The sequence below is a fragment of the Coturnix japonica genome, chromosome 13, assembly GCF_001577835.2.
Source record: "Coturnix japonica isolate 7356 chromosome 13, Coturnix japonica 2.1, whole genome shotgun sequence".
Classification (NCBI taxonomy): Eukaryota; Metazoa; Chordata; class Aves; order Galliformes; family Phasianidae; genus Coturnix; species Coturnix japonica.
Window position 1 is genome coordinate 3,550,051 of NC_029528.1, and position 6,499 is coordinate 3,556,549.

General features: G+C 46.2%; 1 long non-coding RNA gene across 1 annotated transcript; it reads right to left on the minus strand.

Annotated features, from left to right (window-relative positions):
* Positions 1 to 19: 19 nt before the first annotated feature.
* On the minus strand, positions 20 to 4,238 carry LOC107320105. Its single transcript, XR_001558139.2, has 3 exons — positions 3,900 to 4,238; positions 3,445 to 3,561; positions 20 to 660 (listed from the first exon to the last, which is right to left on the minus strand). It is a non-coding gene; the product is annotated as an uncharacterized LOC107320105 (long non-coding RNA).
* Between the last annotated feature and the right edge of the window lie 2,261 nt (positions 4,239 to 6,499).

Genomic DNA, 6,499 nt, shown 5'->3' on the forward strand with positions numbered 1-6,499 from the left:
GGCTGCTAATGAGATTTTAATGGTTAAGAAGTGAATGGTGCTGAATCTCTTTGGGTTCTATATTGCAGGAACTGGAGCCCCCCCCCAGTTCAGCATCACCACAGCCCTCCCTGAGCAGAAACCCAGCAGTGCCTCCTGAACCACCTTCCTGTGTCAGCCCCTGTTGTCCTTGCTCCCCTGCTTTGGGATGCCCACTGCTGGGAGTGGTTTACCTGCCTTATACAAAGTTGAGCTGCTGTTGTACCACCTGTACAGTGCAAATCTGCTCTGTAACAGCCTGTACTGGGCTAAACATTGTGAATTTGTCCTTGGATATCAGACAGTAAAAGACTTACAGCAGATTATCTTGTCTCACCTGCTGTGCCCTGATAAGGTTTGGTGTTTTATCTCCAGCTATTCCATGATGCTGTCTTCCATTTTGGAATAGAATCCTGAACCAATTCTCATTAACTCCCTTGTAAGGGACACAGCCTTTGCCAATTGGTACTGCAGCGTGCCTGTTGCTCTAGCAATACTAAGAGGTGGGTCTGGACTTAAGGTGAAGTGATGAGCAGAGCTGGCTCTTACCTGGAGGACAACGGAGTCCATCCTCTTCCAAGCAACACACTTCCCATCCTCAGGAAAATCTGCCAGTCCGGGCACTGAAGGGTGATGGTTCCACTGGGAAAAGGACAAATTACAATATTACCCTTCACAAGGAAATAGCCTTTTTCCTCCTGTTTCACAACATACAAATACTATTCTCATGTTACTAAGATGATTTTGCTAATGATCACACTTCTTTTTCTCAGAAACTTCCCTTGCCAGATGCATTCTTACACACACGCAGTCTTTTTTCCTCTCTTACAAAGCTTTCTGATGAGAGCCAAACCAGCTACGAGGCATTAGCATCAGTGCCTTCACTGATGATTAGTTTCATTTTTCCTTAAATGCTGACAGTCAAAGGGTGAGATATTAAAAAGAAAAATCATGTCAAAACAGTTTTGCACACAGCGCAGCTCTCCAAATTAGATTAAAAGGAGGCAGAGTGCTATTAAGAAGCCTTTGCTTTTCTGAGCTCCCTCACCACCTTTCTGGGGGAGGCAGGGAGAAGAGCAGGTGTTATCTTGCTGTGGAAGAAGGAAAAATAAAGGGTAAAACAACCAGATTTAGGTAAGTGAGAAGAAGAGGAGCAGCCCCACAGGACGTGGGTGAGCTCTCTGAAAAGTTCCTACTTTTCTTCAGGGCAATGCAAATTCCCACTGACTTAAGCAGCTCAGGATCAGCCCATCACAACCCACAAAGTGCAGAGGCGGCTTTCTGCCATGAGCCAGGCTGCTCCTGTCCCCTGTGAGCAATATGGAGTGCTTGAAATGAATCCCTGAAAGCAAGGATTAAAAAAACAACAAGAAAAACCACACAGTAGCTGTCTGGGAGGAAGAGAAGAGCACAACCAGTGAGCACGTTTGGATATTTCCCAGCACCCCATCAGCCCCGTATTGAGGCAGAGATATGTAAAAAGCCCTAAAGCGTGCATTAAATGCCTATGGAAGCACCCCGACAGCTGTTCTGCTGTAAGATGCCCCACTGCTGACACCAGCTTTAGAAAGAAATACGGTGTCTGGCAGCAACTGGTCTCACAGATCCACTACTTTCAGGCCTCACTATAAATTCCTGCAATTCTACGTTAAAGAGTTGGGCAGAGAGAGAGAGAGAGAGAGAGTTCATAAAGAAACTTAACACGCAGGGTCTCTGCCAGGTACTAACTGTCACTCCTCATCTATAGTTACTCAATAAAAATCATTGTTGGAGCGTGACTCTACTTCCTTTCCCAGCCAATACATTCATAATCTGGCCCTTGAATATGTGAAAATCCACTCCAGAGCACACTGTTAGAGGAAAGGCTCAGAAACACGTTGGTATACTCTTTGAAAATGAATGACCTAATCTGATGTTATTTGCAATTTGTGAGAGATTTGCAGTTTTTGATAGTGGCTTTTCTATGCTAAATAACACAAATTCAGTTAACACAAACACGGTCAAGTAGAAGTCAGCACAAGTAGGAACATAACGACATAGAATTGCTCCATCACGGATGACATCAATTTATCACAGGCAGCAAGGAATCGACCTAAATAGCTGCTAGCCTGAAGTAAAATTAAATAAAATCAAGTCAGTAACAAGATGTAGGCGTCCACAGATTAACGCAGGCTACTGAAATACAGCAGGTTACAAAGGGCTGTTACAGAAGATCAATACTTCCACTGCTTTTGGCAGCTTTTTTTGGTGGCTGCCAATGCTGCTCCTATTGCAGCAGGGTACAGTTGTGCCCCAATCATTTCTTCTTGCCCCATGGCCAGCACTGAAGGATGGGGAGTGCATCTGGTGACACAAAAGGGATTGCAATAGATTTCTTTTGGCAAGCGAGAGAGAACAGTTTGGCTCAGCTGGCTGCTGTGGTAGAACATCACAGTTTGTTAAACCACCCAAAATTGCACTAATGGTCCTGTCTGTTCTCAAGCCCGATTTCTATCCTCATTTCAAATCATCTGCTTCAGTCTTCAGTAGGTGATATTTCCTTTCCTTTGTTTCTTTTTTTTTTCTTCTTTAATTTTGTCCCCAAGCCTTGGAGTTAATTAAGTTTTAACAATGAGCTGTATCACTGTAGAACAGGATATCTGATCGCTCATCTGTTTTACATAATTGATTAATTAATAACCTTGCTAATTGAGTCTCATGAAACCCTCTGTTAATCTGGGCCAAGGCTCTGTCCTGAACCACTGCTTGTAGGGTTATATTCACACCAGGACATTTTGGCTCTGCAGGGCACAATGCATTATCAGCTTGCCAAGGCGTTGGGGATGCTGCCGAGGCTCACAACTTGGCAGGTGAACCTTGCTTTATCTGCACTGCATTTCAAAGCTGCTGCCTGCTCTCTGCTATGCCCCCAGCAACTTCAGTGCTGTTTCAGACCAGCTACCACTACTCAGCCTCACAGCCAACTCAGCTGGCAGCACATCCTACAGCTCCTGGCTGAGCACGCTGACAGCACGGCTGTACACTGCCTTGGCCAAGCAGCCTCCCCCCTCTTATCTGCAGCTCTGCACACTGAGCTCTTCCCAAAGGCACTGCAGGATGCAGTGTGACCTGCAGCTTTCCTCAGGAGCAATCACAGCTGAAATAAAGCATAACGCGATGGATTCTGTGCAGCTGAATGGGAGGGGACTAGCCATAGAAATAACCACTGGCAGCAGTTTGCATTTTAATAGCATCTCTTTTCTTGTTCTTGCCCCTCAGTGCAGGGTATAATGCATCTCTACCACCTGATAACATCAGCAAGATGGAGAGGTGTGAGCTCTGCCTTTAGCACTGCTCCTGACGGTGATTCCCAAACACCTTCCATCACCTGAACAGCAAATACTTTCCCTTCATATCTTCCCACTAGGAAAACGTTCTCAAACCCACCTGCATTATGTGGGCACAAACCCACAGCAATTTCACCCAATGCTCAGGGCTTTATTCCATTCAAGCGTGTTACCTTTCTTCAAGCAAGATGGGGGTTAGCCTCTTTTCCCAGGTAACCTGCAAGAGGACAAGAAGCAGTGGCTTTAAGTTGCATCAGGGAAGGTTCAGGATGGATATTAGGAGAAATATCTTCTCAGAAAGAGAGGTGAGTGATGCAGTGGCACAGGCTGCCCAGTGAGGTGTGGGTCACCGTCCTGGGGGTGTTTCAGAACCTTGGAGGTCACCTGGGGTCAGTGGGCATAGTGAGAGTGAGCTGGGGCTGGACTTTGGAATCTTAGTGGTCCTTTCCAACTTAAGGATTCTATTATATTGTACTATATGAATAAATTGAAAATGTCCTAAGAAAGTGATCATATTTTAAAACAGCAAAGAAAAGTGCAAGTGAGGTCCCTCACCATGGTTTTTAGGAGGCATCCATGAGTCCAGGCAGCTGAACTGTCAGCTCTCACCCATCCCAAAGTTCTTCCCAACCTCAGCACTGATCTCAGGCTGCTTTCCAACCTCTGCACCACAGCTGATCCTCATCCAAAAGCATTCCTTAGCACCAGACCATAGGGAGGTCCTGCTGAGAATTTAATTCTGGGGATCTGGAGTGGATTTCAGCCCTGGAAACTAAGGGATAAGTTAAAACATTACACAGATATCTTGATATGTGTGTCTGCAGGGGAAGCTAAGGACAGCAGCCATTTGTTTCGGAATATCTCATGGATTCCCAAGATTCTGGAGAAAGGAGACACCAGTTAGAACCCTGTCTAAGCAGTTAAATAAGGGAAGACAAACACCATCCCTCTTTTCTTCATTGCTCTATGATCGGGTGAGAAGTGCTGGTGACATCACCCCGCCACAGCATTTGTAGGGTGGGTGAAGGTATGAGTTGGGCTGACAGCCTGCCCCATTCCCACAGAGCCACTGAATGGACCAAGTAATGAATCCAAGGGATGATCCATCGCTCCTGCCATTTCCAAGAGTCCTGATAACCACATCTCTTCTTCTTTTCCTCTCTCAGCCTTTTCCAGATTCACCAAAGCAAGTTTTCCCTGAAGAGAGATCACATTTCAGGCCTGAAATGCTCTGATTATTTACAGTTTGTCACACCGTAATTTATATTTATTGTTTGTGGCTCTTATTTACACGTGTTCATTATTTTCCTATTTTAGTCATCTATCCTGCGTGTCCCCCCTCCCCCTTTTTCAATTATCTCCCACACGCACAGTTTATCAATTATATTGCCAAGATGCTTTTAGAGAGCATAATTTGTTTCTAGCGCGTGATTTTTTGACAGCATGATTTGTTTTCATGTTTGTTGAGAATTTTAAGATGACAGTGACTTTAGGGGCAGGGAACAAAGTGCTGTGAATCAGGTCTCCTGCACAGCAGCGCTCATCAGACCCACACCGGTTTAGGTCTCAGTGCTGTTTCATCCCAGGAGAGTTTTAGAGTCCGTCACCCTGTGAGCTCTCTCCATGCAGCCCTCCTATTGCTAAAGCATTGCTGCAAGCAAAAGTCCATGGGCTGAACTGTTCCTCACAGGGTTTGTGGATAAAGCAGATGGGACCTTCCCAGCAAAGAGTTGCCCTGTCACGGTCTGTGCTTTGCTGGGAGCAGCGAGTGCATCCCCAGCTGCTGCCCTTGGATCACTTGGCTCATTCACAGCACTGAGGGTTTCTCTTGATCCCTGTATTAGGAGCTTTACAGGCTCCCGTGCCCAGGTTGGCTCTGCACAGAATGCCAAGCAGCATCAATCCTACACAGCCCTGCACAGATCCAGCAGGCTTTGCTCTGGGGCACACAACCTGGATTTCCAGTCATCCACCCAGGCAGCCTGGCCTACCAATGGCAGCTCTCCAAAGCACTGATGAACACATAGGCCAATATCCACTCTCTTAATGCTCTCAATCCCTGACCTAGAGCTGGGCACTGCTTTTGGCCCTTGGAAGCCAATTAACACATCCATTGCTTTATACATCTCTGTGACAGTCGAAAAAATCTCAGGTTTGTTGTTCACTTGCCCTGCCTCCCCTCCACGCTCATTATCTGTGAGGGATGAGGCACTCTATCTCCCTCCCATGGTTCCAGCAACCCCCAAGAAACACCCTGCAATACTCAGCTTCAATTTACCATCTTCTTGCTGCGACAGAGGCCGTCACTTTCCAGTGTTAGCCCTGACCCTCCAGCAGAGAGAGGGAAAGGAACAAGAAAGGATTTGTTCCCTAGAATGCTGAGGGTCAAAGGCTCCTTTACAGGAAGCGAGCAGCGTGCTGGGACACAGAAACAGCAGCTCAGCAGGGACTCCAGCCCAGAGCTGCTTTCCTGCCTGGATTCTGCCTCTGAAGCACAGCATCCTCGGAGCATTTTGCTCCCATGATCTGATTTATTCCATCCAGCGAGGCTGCAAGGGGGGATTTATGTGAACAAGGTTCCGAGCAACTGTTCTGAGCAGCAAAAGCAAATGGGGCTGCATCACACTGGGCACTGCCATAGCAGTAATAGGGAGATGTGACACCTCTCTGCAGGCTGAATTTAAAAAAAGCCAGCTGAAACAGCATGGATATTGGATATCCAGTCCAACCATCAGCCCACCACCATGCCATCAATGGGCTCTACACAGAAACCCCAACTGGGAATGTTTTCCCAGACCACATCACTACAATGTATGGAGCTGCCTATGGACAGAAACCCCGCGGGACAGGCAGCATTTTGAAACCAAAACATATTCCATTTTTTGACCTAAACTCCACATTCATGGCTTGTTGAAAGCATTTCAGGCAGCAATCCATTTCCAAAGGTTAAAACCGCCTTTAGAAAAGTGCATTTAAGTAAAAGGTTGGAAAAGGTAAAAAGAGAGTAAGAGTGCATTTCTTAAAGTGTTTATATACAGAAATCAAAGCTTTTCACAGCAAGTCCTATATGTTAGTTTTGAGGGGCTCTAAATTTTGGAATTCAGTGTACAAATGTGGGAGTTGGGAGCAAGTTTTGTGGTCTCTTTTATGTCTGC